A 27,720-nucleotide genomic window follows, 5' to 3' on the forward strand; every position below is an offset into this window, starting at 1 on the left:
CAGCCGACCCCCAGGAGGTATTGGAAAAACTAGTAGACTACCTGGTAAAACCTTGGGATATCCTGATTTCAATTTACCATTTGTTCTTCATTGTAACGCTTCTCAAGTTGGACTGGGAGCTGCCCTGTATCAGCATCAAGATGGAAAAATGAGAGTGATCGGTTACGGTTCTAGAACGTTGACAGATGTCAAGAAGAAATACCATCTACATTCCAGAAAATTGGAGTTCCTGGCATTGAAATGGGCTATCTGAGAACGATTTAGAGATTAGTTCTACTAGAGGAAAGAGTTTGAGGTATGCACTGACAAAAACCCTTTGACCTATGTCCTTACTACAGCCAAACTGATTGCAACGGGTCAGAAATGGATTGCTGAACTAGCTGACTTCAATTTCAGCATCAAGTACAGGCCAAGAAAATGCAATGTGGATGCTGACGGATTGTCAAGAATGCCACTAGAGCCTGAGGAGTTCATGCAAGAATGCTCGGAGGAAGTCAGTCTGGAAGCAATTGAGATCAGTACCCAAGCAGTACAAGCTTATCAGGAGGAAGACACACAATTATGGTATCCGTTGATGGTGGAAAACACCATAAAAATGAGAGCACAAGATCACTCCCGGTCTATTCAACAATTACCAAAACGGCAGCACAACGGGAAGATTAGATAATTGGTAGAATACTTCTTTATGTGGACCAAAATCGGTTTCCAAGTAAACGAGAGAGAGCCAATGAGTCATCAGCAGTATCTGTTTTAATTAAAGAGTGGATGAAGCTTTACCTCACTGAAGACGGTATCCTGTATCATAAAGGAGGACAAAAACGGCAGTTGGTACTACCCAGAGTATTCCATAGGTTGGTCTTCAAAGCACTCCATGAAAACATGGGACACCTGGGAGTGGAAAGGACAACCAACTTGATCCATGAACGTTTCTTCTGGCCGTACATACAGAGAGGTATTGAGAGGTACGTGACCAGGGAGTGTGCGTGTCTGAAACACATCAACACATCAACCCGGGCACCTATGGGAAACATCCAAACTACATATCCGTTTGAGATGGTCTCAATAGACTTTCTACATCTCGAGACGTGCAAGGGTGGTTACTAATACATCTTGGTGGTGATGGACCATTTTACACGATTTGCTCAAGCATATGCCACCACCAATACATCGGGTCGAACAGCGGCAGAGAAGATCTTCAATGATTTTGCTGTGAGGTTTGGGTTCACTACAAGGTTACGCCACGGCCAAGAAAGAGAATTTGAGAACCAGCTCTTTGCCAAGCTCGGAAAGTACTGTAGAATTCAGAGATCCCACAAAACGCCCTATCACTCAGAAGGTAATGGACAAGTGGAATGTTTTAACCAAACATTATTGTCAATGTTGCGCACTTTAACTGCTGATGAGAAGAAAGACTGGAAGAGTTCTCTGTCAAAAGTGGTACATGCCTATAACTGTGCAAAGTCCAACGGGTTGCTCACCCTTTTTCTTATTGTATGGACGGTCGCCAAGACTGCCAATCGACATCATGTTCCATACTCCGGTGTCAGAGACTTACAGATTGTATCAGGAGTACGTTCGGAAATGGAAGGAACGGATGGCAGGGGCATACAATACAGCGCCCAAAGTAGTTACGCAAGGACTGAGCAAGAGTAATGAGCACTATGATTGAAAATGTTATGGAGCAGAATTGGCACCAGGAAGCCAGGTGCTAGTCAAGAAAGTACGTGAGAAAGGCGGTCCAGGAAAACGTTCGTACTGGGAAGACGAGGTGTATGTGGTCGTAAGAATTAAAGCTGATGACAGCCCAGTGTATGAAATCCGATTGGAAATGGGAGACAAGAAAACCAGAATAGTCCATCGGAATTTACTACTACCCTGTGACTATCTCCCACCACAACAAGACTTCCCAGAAGTAGACTGACATCGTCCGAGATTGACTAAAAGACCACCACAGACTGAAGCTCCGGAGGTGAATAGTGACCTTGAAAGTTCCGATGGAGAAGAACACACCATTGTATCTCTCGGACCAGCAAGGAGAGGGCTGTACCATCCTCAGGAGAGTTAACTAAACCCTGAGGCTCCAGAGTTCGTACCAAAGAGTATAGATGAAGTCCAATTCAGATCTGATGATCGAACACTGGCTCCTGAAGAGACAGATAGAGACTCAGGAGGAGCAAAATTACCAGACTGTGCGGAAACAAGCGACTCAGGAGAAGTACAGGAACTTACAGAGGCAGCTCCATGAGCATTTGAGGATGCACGGGAAAAGAGTGCGGCGGAAGAAACTTCTGTGACCGAAGAACCCGTGGTCTCTGAGGAACAACCCACCAGGAGGATGTCGACGCGAGAAGTGAGGAAGCCCATGATGCTGACGTATGAGACACTTGCTGAACCGAGTCAAGTGCCAAGGACTGTCGACTGGAAACAGGTATCTCTGCCTGTGGACTAGGTAAGCCCACTTGAGTGGTATTCACCAACGTGAGGCAGTATTGAAGATGTTGCCTGGTGGAAAGACTTGTTTTCATGCTTTGATTTTCCTTAAAAGACTTTGTAGAAACAAAGAACTGTTAAAGCATAGAGAGAGAGAGCTGGTTGAAGACGTACGAAAAGCTCCAGCTGAAGAGATGCTGAGTGTTTTAATTGTGTTAATTGTTTATTTCTTATAGGCATCCTACAAGAAAAAGGTTATAAGATTAGGTTGTTATCAATGTTTATGAACGTTATACTAATTTCACAATGCCAATTTGCATATAAAGTTATTCAACTTTCACCACTGTCTCAGAATTGGTTAGATTGATCAATTAAGACGAATGTCGAGGACGACATTCAAAAAGGAGGGAAATGTGTGGCATGCAGAAGTAGGGCTGTTGCTTTAAAAGCATTCAGCAACTATTAGAAGTAACACAGGTACATGAGACAGGAAGTGTTGTGCTCCAGAAGCATCCAGCAACTAGAGGGTTTAACACAGTCACAGGAGAAGGGGAGTGTTTTAGCAGAGCCCCAGGGGGATTGTGGGGAAGTTGTGTACTGTCTGGCTGGAGCCAAAGAGAAAGGTGGTGTGTGTGTTCTGTATCTCACAGAAGCACCACTGCAAGTGAAAAGGATTCAAGTCAGGAGTGAAGCTAAGCACAGGTCAGGGAGAGTTCCTGAACTAACAGTGCAGAGTATTGTCAGGCAGACAGGTAAGGACTGTAAGAAATGGTGTCACAGGGATCATCTCCCTCAGCAAACCCATCCCCCCTCCTCCATCTCCCTCTGCTGTAAAGAATGCTGTGTTCATTAATGTGCCTTTGCATTAGAACTGTGCTGTTCTGTACTACTGGGAAGACTGTGCACTGCTGTGCTGCTAAGGAAACTGTATTGTTTGTTACTGGAGTCTGTTGCTCATAAGACTTAACTTGCACTGGCTGTGCGGTTTCTTATTAAAAGCTACTGTTCTACCGTTTATAAGGACTCTTGTCAAGTGTGTCTGGTCACCAAGTGAAACAACCTACGTGTTTGTGCCTGAGGGTCAATACCCCTGTGTGCCTGAGAGAAGCTTCAGCACATGGTCTATGGTCTCCCTGAGTAACTGTTCCCCCAGGATGTAACCTGTTTCGCCCCTACCTGAACCTAGAGGCGTGCGTGTAACATGTATATGTTAAAGGGTGAGAATTTCCAACAATCCCATGTCTCAAACAATATTTAATACTAAGTTCTATATGGCATGTGATACTGAATATGTTATCTATGTTTTACAATGCCCATGTAAATTGTTATATGTGGGGAAAACAACTTGGGATTTTGAAACTAGAATAAACCACCATCGATATACAATTAGGAAAAAGAAATTAGATTTACCTATGTGAAAGCATTTTGTGGAATTGGGACAAAAATGGAAGGATCTTATGTAAGCACTTTATATATGTAATTTTTATGATGTGCTGGAATGTTTATTTATTGATATCATTGCTGCACCTATTTAATATATCAATATATACCATTGCACTGCTTGAGAAAGTTCCACACTTGGAACGAAACGTTGCCTTTTCACTATACTGTATATATATGTACAGTATATACTGTATATATATATACACCTATATTAAAAATCAGGATGGTGGGCCATCCAAATCTTGCACCGGGGCCCAACTGCCTCCAATCACACCACTGTTTAGGGCCACACTGGCATCAACTATAAATCACAAGGTGCTTGAACATTATATTGCTTTTTGGGTGGTTTAGTGGAACAATTGTTATGTGGACTGATGGCAATTATATGGAGCCTGGTAACCACAGCATATAATTAATAGGAGGGGAAGGACATCTCATAATGTGAGTCAAATCATTCTGTATTTGCACAAGCTATTAAAATGTAAAAAACACATTTATGTATCTACAAGTGACATGGACGCCAGAACCCATCATATATAAAATGAGATGAAGGCCCACCATACTGGCTCCATTTATGTGGCCTAGCAGAGCTGATTGTGGACAAATCTCTTGGTTTGCTTACAGGAACGTTTTACCAAAAGACAGAGGCAAGCTTGTGAGGAGCCATAGCACTCCGCAAAGGAAGGGCGGCAGCACCTCCTTATAAATTAAGCACCACTAGAATCAAATCAAATGGCACAGTTTAAACTTACCTGAGGGCGATAAAAAGATGTTCCTCTGCCGAAATACAGCGCCTAATTGTTGTGTTTAGGAACTAAAGGCCAGGATGAAGCTCCTCCAACAGGCGATCATTGGTTACAAGGTGCATGCGGCAAAATGAGAACAATTTGTCAGGGTTGCGCTGTAGCTCCCCATACAGCCAGTAAGAAGTGGCCTTTAGAGACCCGTTGGCTAAGCAGAGGATAAACCCATAGGTTGAAACGCCTCCTTGGATCCACATCACTCTGCGTAGATCTCCAAATCACCTTGACACCACCCAGGTCTGAAGAACCTGCTCACCAGGGGTGAAGGAGAAATTAGCCATATTGAGAGCTTGGTCAATACATCAGACCAACAATGAGTATTCACTCTGGGATATCCCAGCAAAATGGATGTGGTCTAATCCTATGACCTTATTGGGGTTGTTTTTATAGGGTTAGGATCATAGAGGACCTTCATTTTATAGGAAATTGAAGCAAAACAGACTAGAAAATTAGACTAGAAAAATTGCACTCAGGGATACTGGAGGCTGTGACTCTGTTCACTCTTGTGTTCAGGCTAATGAGGAAAGGGCTTTACATGACAGTAGATAAAGCTGAAGTCTCTCTGTAATGCTGAAATCCCCCAGCATTCCCTGCTACTTCAGTGTCTGTGCGGAGCTTACTCTGATCATTTGCATTAATGAGATGTCATCAGCCTCTGTACATTCATCTGATATAGGAATAACAAAATACCTTTCTGCGTTACAAGAGCTCATCTGATTGGGAGCCATCAATCCATCCAGCTTTCTGATTGTTTCCAAAACTTACCAGCAGAATTATAAATGCAGTTATTCACGTTTGAATCATCATCATAATAATAATAGAATGTGCTACAGTGGTTTCTACCTCTATTTCCTTGGTCCATTTTGTCGACCGAAGGACTTGCCAGTTTTTTACAATAGTATCAGCAGGAAATTATCATTAGATGACTAGTAAACCTGTTGCCAGGTAATCCAACATAGCCCCCACCACTGATTGGCAGCTTTCTGCCTATGCACAGTGTACACAGGAAGCTGCCAATAAGTGGTGTGGGCGGGGATATGACGCGCCCCTGGGCCTTCTGTGTCGTGCGGCATCGCGTGCACGGGGGCTTACCCGGAGCCGGATCAGATGGGGGTAGTAGTCTCGTGGCGGTGACCCGGTCCGTGCCCAGGGAGTCAAACTAAGTGGCGCTGTATCAGCGGTAGATGTTGGATGACTACGCCACCCGTTGAATGCAGCTTTGGAGCTGCCGCTGCAGAGCAGACCGCTGAGGCCGGTGGAAGGATGGTGCAGCGGGGATGGTATAACCCCCAACGGGAGGGGTATGGCCTCAGGGCAGCCGACGTGGATGATGGGGGTAGCAGGAACCACTCGGAGACGGTACGGTGTAGTTCAGGGTCTTTACTGGTGACAAAGATAGACCCTCCCGGAGTACTGGCTAGCGATTGGGGCCTGGTCAGTCCTTGAGCAGATGGGATCTCCCCTGGCCAGGCGGAGTTGTAGGCCTCCCAAACTAACTGTACTCTTCTGGCTACCTTGCTAGAGGCGGGTATAAGTAGCCCACGTCCCTGAGTGTACCGTGTGGTGCTCACCCGTATGGCCGGTGACTCGGGGCCTTCTAGTAGCTTCCGCTCCACGACGGCGGTGCTGGTCCCATGCGTGTGACCGTGCCTTCGGGTTTCTTGGCCAGAGGACCTGAAATCCCCTGCCTGACCGATTCTGCTGCTGGGTAGGAGTTAGTCCCCACAGCCTCGGACTCCGGGTCCGGTAAGAAATCGTCTCAGTCAGGGCGAGCTCTGCAGCTGCCAGCCCCTGACTCCTTGTAACACTGCTCCCACAGAGCTCCTGTTGTTTCTTCCCATAGCTGCTTCTCTTCTCTGTCTCTACTTCTGGCATGGCCCAGGAGCTGGGCCCAGCCGGAGCCACAGCTCCCTGTCAGCCCCCCTGGCTGAACTCTCCCTCTGAACTCTCTAACCCTGCCTCAGCCCCAGTTTTATATAGGGGAAGTTCTTCCCCTCCCAGGACTGGGCAGGAGGTGTGGCATGCATAGGATTCCTGACCAAGAGACCTCCCACCTGCTCTCAGACATAATATTGCTATTACTGTGGAAACCAGACCCCTGGGGTGCCACATTCCCCCCTAGTGAAATTTAGTACTCCGGGACTAAACATACTTTTGTAAAACATAACAAGTAAAAACAAAAACAGTACAATAAAGAAAAACACATTAGGATGGTCACGGCATGTCCGCAACCGGGTGTAACTTTTGAGGAAAACAAAGGTGTCCATTTCACCAAAACAGGGAGACGTAACCAGGTAGGGGTCTGTCCTGCCCCGAGTCCTTATCAGTCTTTTAGTCCGTCCTGGGTTACGCTCCAACTATATGCACAAAGGATTCCCGGTAAATCCACCAAAGACTCCTACAAATAACTAGAAACACATAATTATTTACAGGATATGGCCGCTCTCAGTCCTCGGCCAGTGGGGATAAGGAATGGCTGCTCACAGTCCTCAGCCTGGTTTAAGATAGGGGCACATGGGGAACAATTCACTAATCCCAACGGGGACCATATTTTAATTAGCAGCAGTCCTTGTACCCTTACGGGTAACTATTTACAGCTCTTTATTCACGCTACTTCCCTTCAGTAGCTATGTCCTCTTTGTGCTCCCTCCTGAGGGTAGTCCTCAGACCCGTCCGGGTCCTCTTGGCTTTCCTCGTATTGGTAGTACTGCAGCTCCTCCTCGGTTAGCTGGGTTAGTATCTCTGCAACAGTCCTCCTCCCAGGTGGCCAGGACTTTACCTCCCTTTGGGCTGCCCCGGTTAATTGGGCCACCAGGATGCTCACTTTTTGCTCCTCTGTGAGGGGGTACACCTGGAAGAGGCTATCCAGCTTTTCTCTAAAGTCATGCAGGGTATGTGACTCCCCTGAGTACTGGGGTAGCCAGGCTGCCCCCGGGATATAGGGCATGGTGAAAGGCATGACCGCAACAGCGGTGGCGCTGGCGGGTGTTGAAGCGGTGAAGCTCTCCTCCGTATCCGGCATCCTTCTCCCCCCTAGTGGACCGTGGCCTACCTTGCGATGATCCTCTTCCGTAGGCCGCGGCTCCGCAGTGGATCGTCAGGGTTGAGGACCTTCCGTCGCGCTCCTGTGACGTCGGCGTCTGCTGGGCTCCTTCCAGGACCTTACGCAACGTCCGGACGTGAGGCGGGGCTTCAGTTCTCGCGCGCTTTTGGAGTCCACGCCCCTCTTCTTCCCGCGCGGCGTCTTCAAGATGGCGTCCAGCGGCGGGAAAACTCCACGGATGGCGGGAAGAAGGCAGAAGATGGCGCCGGATGGTGGGAAAACTCCACCGATGGCGGGAAGGAAGCGGAAGATGGCGCCGGATGGCGGGAATCTTCACCACAGGTAAGTTTGAACAGTCTTTTTCAGGCACGCAGTACCCGGTGGTTGCGGGCACGAAATCCTGCCGACTACGCCAAAAGTTGACGCGCCCCTGGGCCTTCTGTGTCGTGCGGCATCGCGTGCACGGGGGCTTACCCGGAGCCGGATCAGATGGGGGTAGTAGTCTCGTGGCGGTGACCCGGTCCGTGCCCAGGGAGTCAAACTAAGTGGCGCTGTATCAGCGGTAGATGTTGGATGACTACGCCACCCGTTGAATGCAGCTTTGGAGCTGCCGCTGCAGAGCAGACCGCTGAGGCCGGTGGAAGGATGGTGCAGCGGGGATGGTATAACCCCCAACGGGAGGGGTATGGCCTCAGGGCAGCCGACGTGGATGATGGGGGTAGCAGGAACCACTCGGAGACGGTACGGTGTAGTTCAGGGTCTTTACTGGTGACAAAGATAGACCCTCCCGGAGTACTGGCTAGCGATTGGGGCCTGGTCAGTCCTTGAGCAGATGGGATCTCCCCTGGCCAGGCGGAGTTGTAGGCCTCCCAAACTAACTGTACTCTTCTGGCTACCTTGCTAGAGGCGGGTATAAGTAGCCCACGTCCCTGAGTGTACCGTGTGGTGCTCACCCGTATGGCCGGTGACTCGGGGCCTTCTAGTAGCTTCCGCTCCACGACGGCGGTGCTGGTCCCATGCGTGTGACCGTGCCTTCGGGTTTCTTGGCCAGAGGACCTGAAATCCCCTGCCTTACGGATTCTGCTGCTGGGTAGGAGTTAGTCCCCACAGCCTCGGACTCCGGGTCCGGTAAGAAATCGTCTCAGTCAGGGCGAGCTCTGCAGCTGCCAGCCCCTGACTCCTTGTAACACTGCTCCCACAGAGCTCCTGTTGTTTCTTCCCATAGCTGCTTCTCTTCTCTGTCTCTACTTCTGGCATGGCCCAGGAGCTGGGCCCAGCCGGAGCCACAGCTCCCTGTCAGCCCCCCTGGCTGAACTCTCCCTCTGAACTCTCTAACCCTGCCTCAGCCCCAGTTTTATATAGGGGAAGTTCTTCCCCTCCCAGGACTGGGCAGGAGGTGTGGCATGCATAGGATTCCTGACCAAGAGACCTCCCACCTGCTCTCAGACATAATATTGCTATTACTGTGGAAACCAGACCCCTGGGGTGCCACATTCCCCCCTAGTGAAATTTAGTACTCCGGGACTAAACATACTTTTGTAAAACATAACAAGTAAAAACAAAAACAGTACAATAAAGAAAAACACATTAGGATGGTCACGGCATGTCCGCAACCGGGTGTAACTTTTGAGGAAAACAAAGGTGTCCATTTCACCAAAACAGGGAGACGTAACCAGGTAGGGGTCTGTCCTGCCCCGAGTCCTTATCAGTCTTTTAGTCCGTCCTGGGTTACGCTCCAACTATATGCACAAAGGATTCCCGGTAAATCCACCAAAGACGCCTACAAATAACTAGAAACACATAATTATTTACAGGATATGGCCGCTCTCAGTCCTCGGCCAGTGGGGATAAGGAATGGCTGCTCACAGTCCTCAGCCTGGTTTAAGATAGGGGCACATGGGGAACAATTCACTAATCCCAACGGGGACCATATTTTAATTAGCAGCAGTCCTTGTACCCTTACGGGTAACTATTTACAGCTCTTTATTCACGCTACTTCCCTTCAGTAGCTATGTCCTCTTTGTGCTCCCTCCTGAGGGTAGTCCTCAGACCCGTCCGGGTCCTCTTGGCTTTCCTCGTATTGGTAGTACTGCAGCTCCTCCTCGGTTAGCTGGGTTAGTATCTCTGCAACAGTCCTCCTCCCAGGTGGCCAGGACTTTACCTCCCTTTGGGCTGCCCCGGTTAATTGGGCCACCAGGATGCTCACTTTTTGCTCCTCTGTGAGGGGGTACACCTGGAAGAGGCTATCCAGCTTTTCTCTAAAGTCATGCAGGGTATGTGACTCCCCTGAGTACTGGGGTAGCCAGGCTGCCCCCGGGATATAGGGCATGGTGAAAGGCATGACCGCAACAGCGGTGGCGCTGGCGGGTGTTGAAGCGGTGAAGCTCTCCTCCGTATCCGGCATCCTTCTCCCCCCTAGTGGACCGTGGCCTACCTTGCGATGATCCTCTTCCGTAGGCCGCGGCTCCGCAGTGGATCGTCAGGGCTGAGGACCTTCCGTCGCGCTCCTGTGACGTCGGCGTCTGCTGGGCTCCTTCCAGGACCTTACGCAACGTCCGGACGTGAGGCGGGGCTTCAGTTCTCGCGCGCTTTTGGAGTCCACGCCCCTCTTCTTCCCGCGCGGCGTCTTCAAGATGGCGTCCAACGGCGGGAAAACTCCACGGATGGCGGGAAGAAGGCAGAAGATGGCGCCGGATGGCGGGAAAACTCCACCGATGGCGGGAAGGAAGCGGAAGATGGCGCCGGATGGCGGGAATCTTCACCACAGGTAAGTTTGAACAGTCTTTTTCAGGCACGCAGTACCCGGTGGTTGCGGGCACGAAATCCTGCCGACTACGCCAAAAGTTGACGCGCCCCTGGGCCTTCTGTGTCGTGCGGCATCGCGTGCACGGGGGCTTACCCGGAGCCGGATCAGATGGGGGTAGTAGTCTCGTGGCGGTGACCCGGTCCGTGCCCAGGGAGTCAAACTAAGTGGCGCTGTATCAGCGGTAGATGTTGGATGACTACGCCACCCGTTGAATGCAGCTTTGGAGCTGCCGCTGCAGAGCAGACCGCTGAGGCCGGTGGAAGGATGGTGCAGCGGGGATGGTATAACCCCCAACGGGAGGGGTATGGCCTCAGGGCAGCCGACGTGGATGATAGGGGTAGCAGGAACCACTCGGAGACGGTACGGTGTAGTTCAGGGTCTTTACTGGTGACAAAGATAGACCCTCCCGGAGTACTGGCTAGCGATTGTGGCCTGGTCAGTCCTTGAGCAGATGGGATCTCCCATGGCCAGGCGGAGTTGTAGGCCTCCCAAACTAACTGTACTCTTCTGGCTACCTTGCTAGAGGCGGGTATAAGTAGCCCACGTCCCTGAGTGTACCGTGTGGTGCTCACCCATATGGCCGGTGACTCGGGGCCTTCTAGTAGCTTCCGCTCCACGACGGTGGTGCTGGTCCCATGCGTGTGACCGTGCCTTCGGGTTTCTTGGCCAGAGGACCTGAAATCCCCTGCCTTACGGATTCTGCTGCTGGGTAGGAGTTAGTCCCCACAGCCTCGGACTCCGGGTCCGGTAAGAAATCGTCTCAGTCAGGGCGAGCTCTGCAGCTGCCAGCCCCTGACTCCTTGTAACACTGCTCCCACAGAGCTCCTGTTGTTTCTTCCCATAGCTGCTTCTCTTCTCTGTCTCTACTTCTGGCATGGCCCAGGAGCTGGGCCCAGCCGGAGCCACAGCTCCCTGTCAGCCCCCCTGGCTGAACTCTCCCTCTGAACTCTCTAACCCTGCCTCAGCCCCAGTTTTATATAGGGGAAGTTCTTCCCCTCCCAGGACTGGGCAGGAGGTGTGGCATGCATAGGATTCCTGACCAAGAGACCTCCCACCTGCTCTCAGACATAATATTGCTATTACTGTGGAAACCAGACCCCTGGGGTGCCACAGATATACAGAGCTCAGCATTCAGAGAACCACTAGATCTGCCGCAGATAAAACAGTGATGTTATTAAGTAGTAGAAATAAAATACAGCACTCCTGGTAATTGTAGGTCCCCGGATAGGATCCCAATCCGTATCAATCAAATAGTAGAAAGAATCCGTCACTCTGAGGTGAGTAGAGTGAAAAACGTGAATCTTTTATTGCAGTGGTCCATATGGACAGTGTGTATTACATGTAACATTTCCATCATCAAAGACCTTTGTCAAACATATACTGTAAAGGCAACTGAATCGCCCTCCCTGGGCTATGGGGGATACTCGGAGCCGGGCCTTGCAGATGTCGCGGGGATGCAGTCGTGGCCTTGGCCCGTTCCGTGCCCAGGGCTGTAACATGAAAAATATGGGCAATTGGATGAGTGGTTGTTTGACTTCGCCACCTGTGGTTTCTGGTGAAGGCCACGAGCGCTGCAACAGTCCTCTGAGGCTGATGTTATGGCAGCTCGGTTTGGTACTACTCCCCACAGGCGGAGTAGGCCTCAGGGCAGTGATCAATGAACGATCTGTGTGGAGGTATGGTGGGTGCAGTGCCGCGCAGGAATAAACAAGCGGAGGCGGTGGATGAAGTCATCCTGGTCTTTACTCACTTTAGATGTACTTTCAGCCGCAAAGCTTCTCTCTGCTACACACGGCGTACTGCGGCCACCGGGTACGGGGTTCAGCACTTCCCAGGTAGATCAAGAGCACCTGTCAAGACCCCGCTGGTGTGTTCCTCTCCTTTTTCTCTCCTCCCGCTTGTGTTCCTCCCTGGGATCCACTAAGCCGCCGGGCTTTTCCAACAGTGACGTGAAGTACACAGTCAGATATCGGGAGCCGGTCACCCCTCTTGCAGAAGGAATCCCTCTGGCTAAGCCAGAGTGAAGAATACAGGTGGCGACTCCGCTCCGTCCGTATTCCCCTGGGATCCTTTTGCCTGTGGAGCCTATCTCCTCTGCTCCCCTCCAAGGCCTTCTTAGAACAGGACCCTGGCCGGGCAGAGAAACTGGTTAACCCTGACCCGCTCCTCGTCTCAAGGCCAGAGAACGAGGACCGTGAATCTTCAGCCAGCTGCAGACTCTTGCTGGACCCTGACAGAAGACCACAATCAAAAGACCTTGAACTAAAGATGGCCATTTATTATATATGGTTCTATAAGTGCTTCCTGTAAGTGTTTCCTCCACCCTCACCCACTACTTGGTTCCCCCTATCTTTGGTTACCCCCCATCTCCTCTATCCCGGGCCAGGGCAGCACCCTGGTGCATTTAGGCCCCCTACAGGACAGGAGTGGTGTAGTGTTGAGTGCGAAGTGGGGTTCTGAGTGATGCTCCATCCTTACCTGGGAGAGGAGATACCACATCTCTATCTGACGTGCAGTACCCCTGTGGCGACTGAACCCTCAAGGGCGCCACACAACAAATAAAAAAACAAAAGACTTAACATGAGAAATATAATACAGAACATGAAACTATAAAGATAGATATGACGTAATGCTTAAGTGAGGACCACAAGATCTGGCAGATACAGACACCAAGTCTATGAGCAATGGTGAAAAATATATATGTATTGCAGTTTGTAAGAGCCACCAAACAATATACATGAAGACCAGGGTTGGAGGTAGGCAGGTCCCTAACTCCAAAATATATATAGTGTAGAAGATACTATGTCTCTATGGGGAAATAAATATGCAGGGTACAACGCAAAATAGAAATAAGCAATACTTAACATGGGACTATAAAAAATGAAACAGATGGTACATAGAAGGTGGGGGGATTGAATGGTGGTCACAAAGAAGCCCCAAGTCCAAAGTCCACTGGAGAGTCCTGATCTAGAACTAATTTATCCCAAACTGTAAAATAAGATACAAAGCGGAACCTTATCATATACAGTACAGACCAAAAGTTTGGACACACCTTCTCATTGAAAGATTTTTCTGTATTTTCATGACTATGAAAATTTTACATTCACACTGCAGGCATCAAAACTATGAATTAACACATGTGGAATTATATACTTAACAAAAAAGTGTGAAACCACTGAAAATATGTCTTATATTCTAGGTTCTTCAAAGTAGCCACCTTTTGCTTTGATGACTGCTTTGCACATTCTTGGCATTCTCTTGATGAGCTTCAAGAGGTAGTCACCGGAAATGGTCTTCCAACAATCTTGAAGGAGTTCCCAGAGATGCTTAGCACTTGTTGGCCCTTTTGCCTTCACTCTGCGGTCCAGCTCACCCCAAACCATCTCGATTGGGTTCAGGTCTGGTGACTGTGGAGGCCAGGTCATCTGGCGTAGCACCCCTTCACTCTCCCTCTTGGTCAAATAGCCCTTACACAGCCTGGAGGTGTGTTTGGGGTCATTGTCCTGTTGAAAAATAAATGATTGTCCAACTAAACGCAAACCGGATAGAATAGCATGCCATTGCAAGATGCTGTGGTAGCCATGCTGGTTCAGTATGCCTTCAATTTTGATTAAATCCCCAACAGTGTCACCAGCAAAGCACCCCCACACCATCACACCTCCTCCTCCATGCTTCACGGTGGGAACCAGGCATGTAGAGTCCATCCGTTCACCTTTTCTGCGTCGCACAAAGACACGGTGGTTGGAACCAAAGATCTCAAATTTGGACTCATCAGACCAAAGCACAGATTTCCACTGGTCTAATGTCCATTCCTTGTGTTCTTTAGCCCAAACAAGTCTCTTCTGCTTGTTGCCTGTCCTTAGCAGTGGTTTCCTAGCAGCTATTTTACCATGAAGGCCTGCTGCACAAAGTCTCCTCTTAACAGTTGTTGAAGAGATGTGTCTGCTGCTAGAACTCTGTGTGGCATTGACCTGGTCTCTAATCTGAGCTGCTGTTAACCTGCGATTTCTGAGGCTGGTGACTCGGATAAACTTATCCTCAGAAGCAGAGGTGACTCTTGGTCTTCCTTTCCTGGGGCGGTCCTCATGTGAGCCAGTTTCTTTGTAGCGTTTGATGGTTTTTGCAACTGCACTTGGGGACACTTTCAAAGTTTTCCCAATTTTTCGCACTGACTGACCTTCATTTCTTAAAGCAATGATGGCCACTCGTTTTTCTTTGCTTAGCTGCTTTTTTCTTGCCATAATACAAATTCTAACAGTCTATTCAGTAGGACTATCAGCTGTGTATCCACCAGACTTCTGCACAACACAACTGATGGTCCCAACGCCATTTAAAAGGCAAGAAATCCCACTTATTAAACCTGACAGGGCACACCTGTGAAGTGAAAACCATTTCCGGTGACTACCTCTTGAAGCTCATCAAGAGAATGCCAAGAGTGTGCAAAGCAGTCATCAAAGCAAAAGGTGGCTACTTTGAAGAACCTAGAATATAAGACATATTTTCAGTTGTTTCACACTTTTTTGTTAAGTATATAATTCCACGTGTTAATTCAAAGTTTTGATGCCTTCAGTGTGAATGTACAATTTTCATAGTCATGAAAATACAGAAAAATCTTTAAATGAGAAGGTGTGTCCAAACTTTTCGTCTGTGCTGTATGTCAGGCCACTAACGGATGGAGCAGAACATGAGGAATGGGTGGGAAAGCAGGAGGGGTAGTTTTATTGTCATAAAAAAACAGAAGAGAGAAAGAGGTGGAAAATGAAACCATGCTAGGAACAGATAAAAAGTGTAGAGGAAGGGAAAAAAACATAGGAAAAGACTGAATAAGAGGAAAGAAAAATAAAATAAAAATGAAGATGAAAAAAAATAAAGGAAAAAATAAAATTAATAAAAAATAAAATAAAATAAAAAAATAAAGATGAAAAAAGGGGAAAAATAAAGATAAAAGATGAAAAATAAAGAAAAATAATGAAAAATGAACCATAAGGAATAAAAAATAATAGATTATTCAGAAAGAATAAATAATAATAATCAAAGAAATTAAAAAATATGTAGCAGCCCGATGTGCTCCAGGTTCCTGAATACATGGGATGATGAGATTCCTGATATAAAATGGATCAAGAAGACTGTCCTCCTGTCTTGAATAATAAATACTTTGATCTCTGTAATATTCACATAATTCCGATACTTCAATGTCCTATATATTAATACTAGATGGTGGCCCGATTCTAACGCATCGGGTATTCTACAATATGTACGCGGCCGACCGTGCGCATTCAGCAGAGCGTTGTTTAAATTTGGCGCCAAAATCGCTGATTGGTCGCGGCCGGCAACCGCGACCAATCAGCAAAACGGTGTTTAAATTTGGCGGCAATATCGGTGATTGGTTGCGGGTGGCGGCCGCGACCATTCAGCGAACTGTGTTAGTGAGGACCGGAGAGCTTGTTTAAATTTGGCGCTAAAATCGCTGATTAGTCGCGACCGCGACCAATCAGCAAAACAGTGTTTAAATTTGGCGCCAATATCGCTGACTGGTCGCGGCCAGCGGTCGCAACCAATCAGCAGAGCGGGGTTTAGATTTGGCGCCAATAATGCTGATTGGTGGCGACTGCGACCAATCAGCAGAGCGGTGTTTAAATTTGGCGCCAATCTCCCTGATTGTTCGCTGCTGGCGGCCGCGACCAATCAGCAGAGCGTTGTTTAAATTTGGCGGCAATCTCGCTGATTGGCCGCGGCCGGACCAATCAGCGACGCGGGATTTCCTGGACAGAGAGACAGGATAAGACGATTATATATATTAGATATTTTACTGTATTGCAGTTACCTATTGTTAAACGTGTGATACAATACCTGCAACATTGTTTTAAAATGGATATTTACTGATGTTTATAACAGGATTCGGATTTCTATCTTATTGCTGTATGTTTGTAACATTTATTATAAAGAATTCTTCAAGAAACGAGTTTAAAAAAAACAATAATAATTCTGCACACATAGATATTCTCATAAGAAAGACAAAACCTCACTTTTATTTTCCTAAATATTCAGGGTTCAGGTTTATTAACGTTTTAAATTGACCGACTGCACTGGAGTTGTTCAATATTAAAATGAATAATCAAAAATACAAATTCAGCACACAGTGCATATATATATATATTTATTTATAAGCAAAAGTTTGGTTTAGCATCCTCCAAATTTGATATCTATCTATCTAATCCAAAAATATGGAGGCAGCACACAGTTGAAGAAATTTTTTTTTTTATTATTTAATAGCCCATGTGGCGACGTTTCGGTCCAGTATTGTGCACCTTTCTGAAGCTACATGGGCTATTACATAATATAAATTTTTCTACTTCATCTGTGTGCTGCCTCCATATTTTTGGATTATATAAGAGGACTGGTATGTAACAAGGGGGCTTTTCACCTAAACTTTTTGCTTGTGCTGTTTTTTATCTTATTTCTTATCTATCTATCTATCTATCTATCTATCTATCTATCCATCTATCTCATTGTGAGGTGAGATCAGAATAAAAATGATGTCACAAGTGATGTGATGACATCACCGCATTCTATATCCCTGTGTTCCGGCCTAAGGGAAATCACTGCCTTACAGACTCCCAAGGGTGAGGCAGCCCCTTTTGTTTTTCGTCACGAACGAAGCAAAAATTGATTATAAAATGGATAAAGAGAGAATAAGAGCCCATAGAGATCGGGTTCTCAGTGAGAGGAGAGGATTAAATGAAGAGCAGGTACCATTGTTCGCTATTGGGCGAAAAGACTTTATACTACCGGACGTGGACACTGACGCCTCAGAAATGGCGTCCAAACGTCAAACTCTGGACAAAATGAGAAAGACCAAAAGACATGAGATCCTTACAGAGAGAAGGAAAATGGAGACCCTCATGGAGTCTCACTCTGCAGCCTCCGCTGAGCTTCAGAGGGCCATACTTATCGCCTTGAAAAAACTCGGAGATCTGGTCCCTGAAATACGGAGGAGGAACAAAGAAGCCATCCTCAATAAGAGGAGAAACATCAGCGCAGAGTTAGAGCTGGAAGAGGTTCTCCAAGAGACACCAAGACAAGTGACATCCTCCAGATCTGAAAGTCTGGAGGCACCGAAACTACAAAGAGCGGCAGCCCAGAAGAGGATCAGGAACAGCAGAGACTGGGTTGTCCAATGTAGAAGACGTCTCATCTACGCTAAATCCATTATAAATGGGAATGGTGCATTACGGAGGTCGAGGTCATCAGCTGAAAACATCTCCATCCCAGAGAACAAACAGCTGAGTGTTTCTCCACCAAACACATCACTGGATACAGATGGACCAGGTAAGATGGATCTGCTCAGTGTAATAAGACTGGGGGTGAGGAGGATTATACTCCTAATATTATGTACTGGCATCAATTATCAAAAGTGCAGAAAAACTGTCCTTGTTGCCCATAGCAACCAATCACAATGCGGCTTTCATTGTTCCATAGAATGTTAAGAGATGGAATCTATGTTGTGATTCGTTGCTATGGACAACAGGGACAGTTTTGCTATTGGACAGTTTTGATAAATGAGAGCCCAAATATTAGACATTTCCTGCTCATTTACATAATGCCATTTAAAATTATAATATTTTCTCTGGAGCTACATTTGTTAACCCCTTATTGACCAGGCAACCTTTTTTTTTCTCTCCCTCCTTTTAAAACCCATAACTATTTATTTATTAATTTTTCTGGCAATGTAGCTGTATGTGGACTTGTTTTTTTAGTGGCCGAGCTGTAGTTTTGAACATTATTTATTTTACCATTCAATGTTCTGGAACACGGGGAAAAAGATTTAATCTGTGGTAAAATTGTGGAAAAAAAGTGATTCCAACATTGTTTTTTCTAGATGTTCATTGAGTGGTAAAAATGACCTGACAAAATGATTCTCCATGTCAGTTACAGCTATGATACTGCTGAACTTGCATAGGGGTTTCTAAAAAATACTTAAGAATTTTATTTAAACAAATGCTTTGTGTGGCCATGTTCTGAGACATTGGAACTGTGTGATTGTGATCGCTGGATGGAGATGTGTGAGGGCTTGATGATTTTTTGCGTGGTGAACTGTAGCTTTTATTGATACCTTTCCTGGGTAGACAGGACATTGTGATATCTTTTTATTGCAATTTTTTAGGTGGATACAGCGCCCCCCAAAAATGCAATTCTAATGTTTAATTTTTTTATCATGTTAGTGTTTACTGTTTGCAATATTTAATTTTATATTGTTGTAAATCTGACTTATGCGGATGTCGTGATACAAGATGTGCTTATAAATATGATTATAATTATGTCAATTTGGTGATTCAAATATTTTTTACATTTTCCCTTTTTTAAACTATTTTTTTTATTTACTTCACTTTTTAGTTTCCTTGGGGGACTTAAACCTGTGATTTTCTGATCGCTTGTACTATATACTGTGGTAGAACTGTATATAGATAAATTGACATTCTCGTATGAAATTAAGCCAGGCTGGTCTTAACACTAGGCCAAAAGTGACAGACTGGGGCTTTCAGCAGTAGGCCCAGGTAGTCATTTTAAACAATTGACCCCCTGCAATAGTGTCCTGGGGGGTTAATAGGTGCTGGTGCACACAAATCGGCAATAGCTTCATTTAAATATCACTGTCAGCATTGAAATGGCTAAACTACAGTAATTGGAGTGTGCTCCAGTCGCTGCAGCTATAGGCAAGTGGCAGCTATGTAATACAGCCAGCATCTGCCTGATATGGTGCATGCTCAGCTAATGAGCCCGCTTCATACATTTTATGCACAACATGACAAACATTTCCATTATGTGTTCGCAAAGGGTTTAATAAATCTTGTATTTTCTCAGCAGATGGAGGCCTTATGATACCCCCTGACATAGCAGACATGCCAGAAGAAGACCCCGGTGATGCTAGAATCTGTATTTCACCCCTGAGAGAAGTGGTCAACACTAATAATACTATTGACTTTGACAGCCTTGACTTCCAGAAAGTTCTTGGAAAGGGAGGCTTCGGAAATGTAAGTGTGAATTTATCCTCCACCATGTTCATCAATGTATCCTGCAGCAGATGCACAGGAGGGTTGTACATATTCATTACAGGATTCTCATATGTAATGATATATGAGATAAACTAGTGAACTACTACACACTAATAGATGGGAGTTTGGTCTGATCTGTTGTGATTTTTCTCCAGGTCATCTTGGCATTAGATCTGGTCAATGAAGGACTTCAGGCCATTAAAATCATGGACAGAACTTATTGTAGAGAGGACATATTCTCTACAGAGCTAGAAGTCCTGAGAATGGCTGTCGGATGCCCCTACCTAATGACTATGCGGGCGTTTATGGAATCACCATTGGAGTATGTGATAGCCATGGACTATATGGCCGGAGGAGACCTGTTTGACCACATGGCAGATTCAATGCTGTTTAACACAAGGACAACAAGGTAAATGTCTTATACTGAATATTAATAATCCGTTGCCCTCGCACTGTAGTCCTAGAGCAATGGACAACGACAACAGGAGAAAATAATGACATGAAAAGGACACGTGTGTGATCTCCTCATGTTCTCTGTATGATTGTGCATGTAACCACTGATCCATCCTTTCTACTCCACAGACTCTTTGCGGCAGAGATGGTGTGCGGACTCCAGTTCCTGCATGAACGCGGCGTCATACACCGGTAATCATTTCACCTTCATAAATCTGTCACCTGTGACTCTCTGTTGTCTCCTTACATATCTATTGTAGAAAGTTCTTTCCATGAATTGTCCTCACAATCAGTGTCTGCTCCTTCTCCCTGCAGTGACCTGAAGCCAGATAATATCCTCCTCCAAGACACCGGACACATCAAAATCTCCGACTTTGGCTTAGCAGCCATGAATGTATTTGAGGATGGCATAGTGAAGAACAAGGTTGGCACTAAGGGTTACATAGCGCCCGAGGTAAGGAACATCTCTGTGTGATTGATGCCAATAGTAGGATTGAGGGATAATCTCATCCCAATGTATCCTGCTGATATCTAATCACAGACCGGTCCTCATAGTCTCTGTGTGTAAATCCCCTTCCCGGTATATTAAGCTCCTCTCCAATCTCATGTTTCCACAGATAATGGACAGTAAAGGCTACAACCATCTGGCAGACTCCTTTTCCTTCGGCGTCATCTTATATATAATGAGTGTAGGTGACCAGCCATTCTATTGCAAAGGCACAATGGAGGAATACCACCAGTCTCTGCGTGATGACATCCCTTATTTTCCACCTGGGATCTGCTGTCATACCATGGACATCATAAAAGGGGTGAGTAAGATCAGATGGATAAGTATGATCGCGGATTACTAAAAGAGATAGAAGATAAGATGGGGATAGTTCATAGACATTGTGTAATAACTTGTCAGTAATAATACATAATATAATGACAAATGGTCTCTATCATTTTCTAGCTTCTCTGCAAATCTCCATCTTCCCGATCTGCCATTACATCATCCATCAGATCGCATCCGTTTTTCTATTCTATAGACTGGAGCGATGTGGAGTCCGGCAGAGCCGACCCACCATTCCCATATTGCTATGTAAGTACAGCACATACAGACATCCATAGTGTTATCACTACCCAGTAACACACTTACCCTCTATACACCTTATCGCTATATCCCCCTAGTACTGTATATACTGTATGTGAGGGGCTGATTCTCAGACATGTATATTTCTCTTCTTACAGCAGGAGTATTAGGCTGATAAAAATCAGCCCCATTCCAGTAACATCCAGGAATGAAGATTTACATTAATCAGATGAGACAATTACACTGGACTTTCTTATTTACCGGACTGTGACAAACCTACCAAGCTTCCACCACATAACATCCAAGTAGATTTGAGCACCAAACATCCAGGGATTTATTCCGATCGCCATATTTGGGGTCAGGAAGGAATTTTTTTCCCTTGATATGAGGATGATCCAACAACGAGTCCTCAGGGTTATTTTTCGCCTTCCTCTGGATCAACATAGCAAGTAATTAAAGGCTGAAACTGAAGGATTTCTTTCAGCCATACTTATTATGTCACCATCTGGACGACTCATCTACAATGTGGTGGTAAGGAGACGACTATCAGATATGGACAGACAGAAGGAAGCGGCTGCTCCTTCTCCTACTTGGCCATGTACAGACACAAGGAAGCGGCTGCTCCTTCTCCTACTTGGCCATGTACAGACAGAAGGAAGCGGCTGCTCCTTCCTCTACCAGGCCATGGTCAGACAGAAGGAAGCGGCTGCTCCTTCACCTTCCTGACCATGGTCAGACAGAAGGCCATATGGCTAATCGCGATGCTGAAGGAATCCAGGAAAACTCCAACTATACAGATCACAAGTCACACATTCCTGCTCTTCTCCTCTCTCATGTGTGATCCAGACCTGGATGTCCAAAAGCGGCAAAAGTGTAAGCCGAGGCCTGAGGAGCAGAATCATCTGCTCCTTTCTATAGAAAGTCACTGTATCTACACACTTTCTTTTATCATCATTGCAAATTTGTAACAACTTTATTGCACAAATATATATATATGTATATATAAAACATCTAAGTGTCTTTTGTGCGTTTGGTTAAATTCTTCTCATATACAGACCTGCTTTTTGTTATTTTTATTAATATCATGATAAGGACAAGGTATTTTGGAGCCTTAGGCAAATGAAGCCTATGGTGACCCCCACCAAAGGAATAGGCAAGAAACTGAGGTAACAGGACCCCTAATACTGCACCTCCTCCCTCCGATCAGTCCGATAATAATCTCTGACGACCACTTCCACTCAAATTATTACTTTTCTCACCAAAAAAATACCAGCACAAGTAAAAAAAATGTGGCGTACTTTAGGGATGAGGCTTAAAAGGGAGCGCAATGTCAAAGTTCTATATAGAATCGTTCATTGTTTGTGGACCAATTACACATTACAAGGGACAAATAGCGTTATTCATCCCTGACATTCTATATTTTAAATGTCCTACCCAAGGATAGTGATGGAAACTAATATAGCTGTTAGTATAATGGAGGCCGTGGGTTTCAGTTAAGGTCATGTGACAGATGCAACTTGTAACAAAACTGATGGCGTTTCTAGTGCCGTATTCCTGTGTGGCGCCATCCTGTAACAGAGAACACACCGGAAGTAGCCTGCGTCTTGTTGGAGTTACCGGCAGGGGAGGGAGCTGATTACAGCTCTTTTGCTCCTGTCCTGGGCAGCGCTCAGATTGTCTTAAAGAGGCAAATACAATTCAGTGCAGAGAGGGAGCGACAGGCGGTGAGCGGTGTTAGTGACTCACTGAATGCCTGTGACTGGAGGAAGGGGCCGAAACAATGTCTTTTTTTTTTTTTAAACTGAGCCCCCTCGGGGAGACAAGGGGTAGCGCCCTAGGCTAGTGCCTACCCTGCCTACCTGTCGAACCAGCCCTTATTATGAATCATGTTTGATAATTTTTTTGTGATCTTTATTAATTCATTCTTCGTTCACTTTTTTCCTAATAAATACTATAATCAATGTAGTCTTGACCTATATTTATATCTGTATATGGGCACTTTGTGGTGGTAACAAATCCACATTGTATCAATTTTTCAAAGACCCCGGTGCTGTCATCTTTTTCATATTTTTTTATTATTTTCAAGGAGCTTTTCCACCCTAATGGCAATGTGCCCAGGGCATTCTGGTTAATACCAGATGAAGGGGAACGCAGTCTCCATTATTTGATAGGACTACACATGATAGGATGAGATACACAGCTCAGCAGACTGTATTATTTGATTGAACTGCACATGATAGGATTAGATACACAGCTTAAAGGGAAACCGTCACCAGAAATAACGCTATTAGCCTGCACATATGGGGTTAATCTGCAGGATAACAGCGTTATTATGCTGCCCGGCGCCTGCACTCAGCCAAATACGTGCAGAATCAAAGCTTTCCTGTATTATAAAAACACATTTAAAATACAGCTTCAACATCTGCACCAAAAACACATCAAATAAGGGAGAAAATTCATAAAAAAGGCAGCGAAAATGCAATAATGAGTATTTACTCTCTGTGTGAACTCGGCCTTAAAGACACCAAAAAAGCCAGATGTCATATAGTGATGCTTATGTAAAAATGAAAGAGTTCTGACTAATGTGGCGTCCCTGCAGGTCCAGTTGCCACAGAGGTACTGCATCTCACCCAGAGGTGTGGTACCCCACTCTTAGGTAAGGATGGAGTACTACCCAGGACCCACACATCTACATCCAACACTACACCACGCCAGACCAGCAGGCGGTGCAATATGCACTTGTTCACTGCGGAGCCCTGTCCCTGGCTGGAAGGGGGGGAACCAAGAGAGGGGGAACCATGTAGTTTGTGTGGATGGAGGAAGAAGTTCAGTAGAGCACAGACTTGGAGTCAGGAGAAAGAGTTGAGTGGAGAGGAGTCTGTGAGAGCTCAGGAGGAGCTCTGCTCAGGAGAGCAAGGAGGAGAGAGAGAGAGAGGAAAGAAGAGAGGAGCAGTGAGGAGGGCTCCAGGAAGACAGAAGGGATCCCAGAGGCACGGCGAGTGCAGAGGCAACCCGTGACCCCGAATTCACGCTGACGTGGAGGGATCAGGCTGCAGAAGGGGACCGGCCCCAAACTAGTTGAGAACAACCACTCTCAGCTAGCCAACCGGAGGCAGCAGCATTTTCAAGGTGTTGCAGCCAAAATCCACAATTACATCGCCGAAAAGGTGGCCGCATAGGGTCCAGGGGACTGAGAGCACGTCGCCCGACAAGACCCGAGGCCACTAGCTTGGGACACTGATTGTGAGGTGCAGGGCAGGAGGGTGAGAGCCAGCGCAGTGAGACGACCGAAAAAGGTACATAGAACGGGGTCCCGTGTAAGTGCTCCTGAGATACCTGAGGGTTTGCTGGACCCCTACCCCGGAGGACACAGGACGATGTTACACACCGGTAACTGTAACCTGGAGTCTTGAACAACTGTGAGTAAAACCTGAAGACCCACTGTGTCCTTGAATAATTGATGCGCCATCAACTGCCCTGCACTACACTGCACCGACAACATCTACCTCATAAAATCACCATCTACACTGCCCTGGAGCTAAGCTCTGCCTGTGGAGAACTGAACCAACTTTGCTGCGTCACCATCGGCTCCAGTGGATCTGCACCGCAGCGGTAGCCCCATATAGCCGCATACCACAGGTGGCGTCACAAAATATTGTTCTCCAAAAACTTTATTCCCGTTTTACTTTTCCTTTAATTGACCGCTCTGGGTCGCGGACCGGGTCACCGCCACCATGACATCCCCAGCATCGACCGACCCGGCTACCGAGTACCCCACGGCCCAGGGGGCGCTTCAGATACAACTAAAAATGACAAAAATAAATCCAAGTCCCAATTTGAGATGAGCGGATCGATTTGCAAGACTCCGGTTCATGTTCCAGGGCAGTGGCACCTGGCAGGTAGACGGGAGGCCTGCGGATCTCTTACATTCGGAGTCTCTAGGACAGCCTTTGATTTGTCATGACTGTTATGACATCATCAGTCTGTAAAAAGTTGACTGTAAAAGTTTGAAGTTGTGAAATAGGACCTGCTGTACTATGAATGTTATGTGTTGTATTTAAGTTGATTTTCTCCCCTAGAATTAATGCAATCTTTTCCACTCTGATTCCTGCAGAATTTTAGAGAAAAACCTCCTTATAAATTGGAGTTGTATATACAGTTGACACCAGAAGTTTACATACACTATATAAAAAGACACATATGCATGTTTTTCTCAATATATAACTTGAAATCAGAATAAACCTTTCCCATTTTAGGTCAATTAGGATTACCATAATTTTTAATATTTGCCAAAATGCCAGAATAATGAGAGAGAGAGAATGTTTTAAGGCATTTTTATTACTTACTACAAAGTCAAAAGTTTACATACATTTCATTAGTATTTGGTGCCATTGCCCTTAAACTGAATGACTTGGATCTGACTTCCACAAGCTTCTCACAATAGTTGGTCGGAATTCGGGCCCATTCCTCCTGACAAAACTGGTGTAACTGATCCAGGTTTGTAGGTCGCCTTGCTCACACCTGCGTTTTCAGCTTTGCCCATAAATTTTCAATAGGATTGAGATGAGGGTTCTGTAATGGCCACTTCAAAACATTGACTTTGTTATCCTTAAGCCACTTTGTTAGCATTTTGGCAGTATGTTTCTGTAACATACCTGGCGGCGTCCTTGCATAGTGGTCCATCTCCCACTGTGCAAGAGCGCGCACTTGATCTCCAGTCCAGTCTGCTAGCCTGGCTTCCCTCCATGCTGTTTGCTTGCCTCTGTGTCTGCTGCTTAAGGGCGGCACCCGATCACTTCCTGTTTCTTGTACCTGCTGCAGGCACACCCCTTGTGTGTTCTCAGCCTATTGCTGTCTGTCATCTGCTATTTAACCCAGCTACTCCAATGAATCCCTGCCTGAGCATTGTGTTTCATTCAGTGTGGTCTTTCACTCTGATTGTGCCAGGTCCCCTTCTGTGTTCTCTTGTCTGCCTATCCTGGAGGCTGTATTTCCAGGCCTGTCTGAACACGCTCCTTGCCTGTTCGTCTCGCCTTCTAGGGGCCGCATACCTAGACCCGCTCCTGTATCTTGTCTGTCCTGTCTGAACACGCTCCTGGCCTGTTCCTCCCACCTTCTAGGGGCTGCATTCCTAGACCCTCTCCTGTATCTTGCTACTGTGTCTGTTCTTGTCTGTATACTCTTCTAGCCTGTTTTCCCGTGTTTCTCTACGTCCTTACCTTTCCTTTTTCTGCACAGTCTGAACTCGTACCTAACTCCTGCTCGTTGTCACTGTACTCCCGGTTGTGAGTTTGTGGTCCACTCGCTACTTCACTGCAAGTACCCTGTGGGTATCTGGTTCTGCCTTTCCCTTCCTGTCTGTTCTGTGTGAACAGAGCCCTGTTCTAGCCTGCTCTGCCTTTGCTCACTGCTCCGGCGGTTCTAGCCTGCTCTGCCTTTGCTCACCGCTCCGGCGGTTCTAGCCTGCTCTGCCTTTGCTCACCGCTCCGGCGGTTCTAGCCTGCTCTGCCTTTGCTCACTGCTCTGGCGGTTCTAGCCTGCTCTGCCTTTGCTCACCGCTCCGGCGGTTCTAGCCTGCTCTGCCTTTGCTCACCGCTCCGGCGGTTCTAGCCTGCTCTGCCTTTGCTCACCGCTCTGGCGGTTCTAGCCTGCTCTGCCTTTGCTCACCGCTCCGGCGGTTCTAGCCTGCTCTGCCTTTGCTCACCGCTCCGGCGGTTCTAGTCTGCTCTGCCTTTGCTCACCGCTCTGGCGGTTCTAGCCTGCTCTGCCTTTGCTCACCGCTCTGGCGGTTCTAGCCTGCTCTGCCTTTGCTCACCGCTCCGGCGGATCTAGCCTGCTCTGCCTTTGCTCACCGCTCCGGCGGTTCTAGCCTGCTCTGCCTTTGCTCACCGCTCCGGCGGTTCTAGCCTGCTCTGCCTTTGCTCACCGCTCTGGCGGTTCTAGCCTGCTCTGCTCTTGCTCACCGCTCCGGCGGTTCTAGCCTGCTCTGCTCTTGCTCGCCGCTCCTGGCGGTTCTAGCCTGCTCTGCTCTTGCTCGCCGCTCCAGGCGGCCTTGTCCTGCTCTGCTCTTGCTCCGAGCGGCCTTGTCTTGCTCTGCTCTTGCTCGCCGCTCCGGGCGGCCTTGTCTTGCTCTGTTCTTGCTCGCCGCTCCAGGCGGCCTCGTCCTGCTCTGCTCTTGCTCACCGCTCCGGGCGGCCTCGTCCTGCTCTGCTCTTGCTCCGGGCGGCCTTGTCCTGCTCTGCTCTTGCTCGCTGCTCCGGGCGGCCTTGTCCTGCTCTGCTCTTGCTCGCCGCTCCAGGCGGCCTCGTCCTGCTCTGCTCTTGCTCGCCGCTCCGGGCGGCCTCGTCCTGCTCTGCTCTCGCTCGCCGCTTTAGGCGGTCTCGTCCTGCCCTGCTCTCGCTCGCCTCTCTGGGCGGCCTCACTCTGCTGTGTTTGTCCGCCACATCGGTGGTTCTGTTCCTGAGTCCCACTGTGTACTGGGTCCTATCCCGCCTGTGTTCCTACCTGCTAGCGCCTCCCTGTCTGCACTCTAGCCGTGCTTGCCTGTACCCCCCTGCCTGCATACCCGCCTGCCTGCATACCAGTCGTGCCTGCCTATACCCACCAGTCTGTGTGCC

This window comes from Phyllobates terribilis, unplaced genomic scaffold (assembly GCF_046119375.1).
Source record: "Phyllobates terribilis strain yellow unplaced genomic scaffold, ASM4611937v1 Scaffold_469__1_contigs__length_1427685, whole genome shotgun sequence".
Classification (NCBI taxonomy): domain Eukaryota; kingdom Metazoa; phylum Chordata; class Amphibia; order Anura; family Dendrobatidae; genus Phyllobates; species Phyllobates terribilis.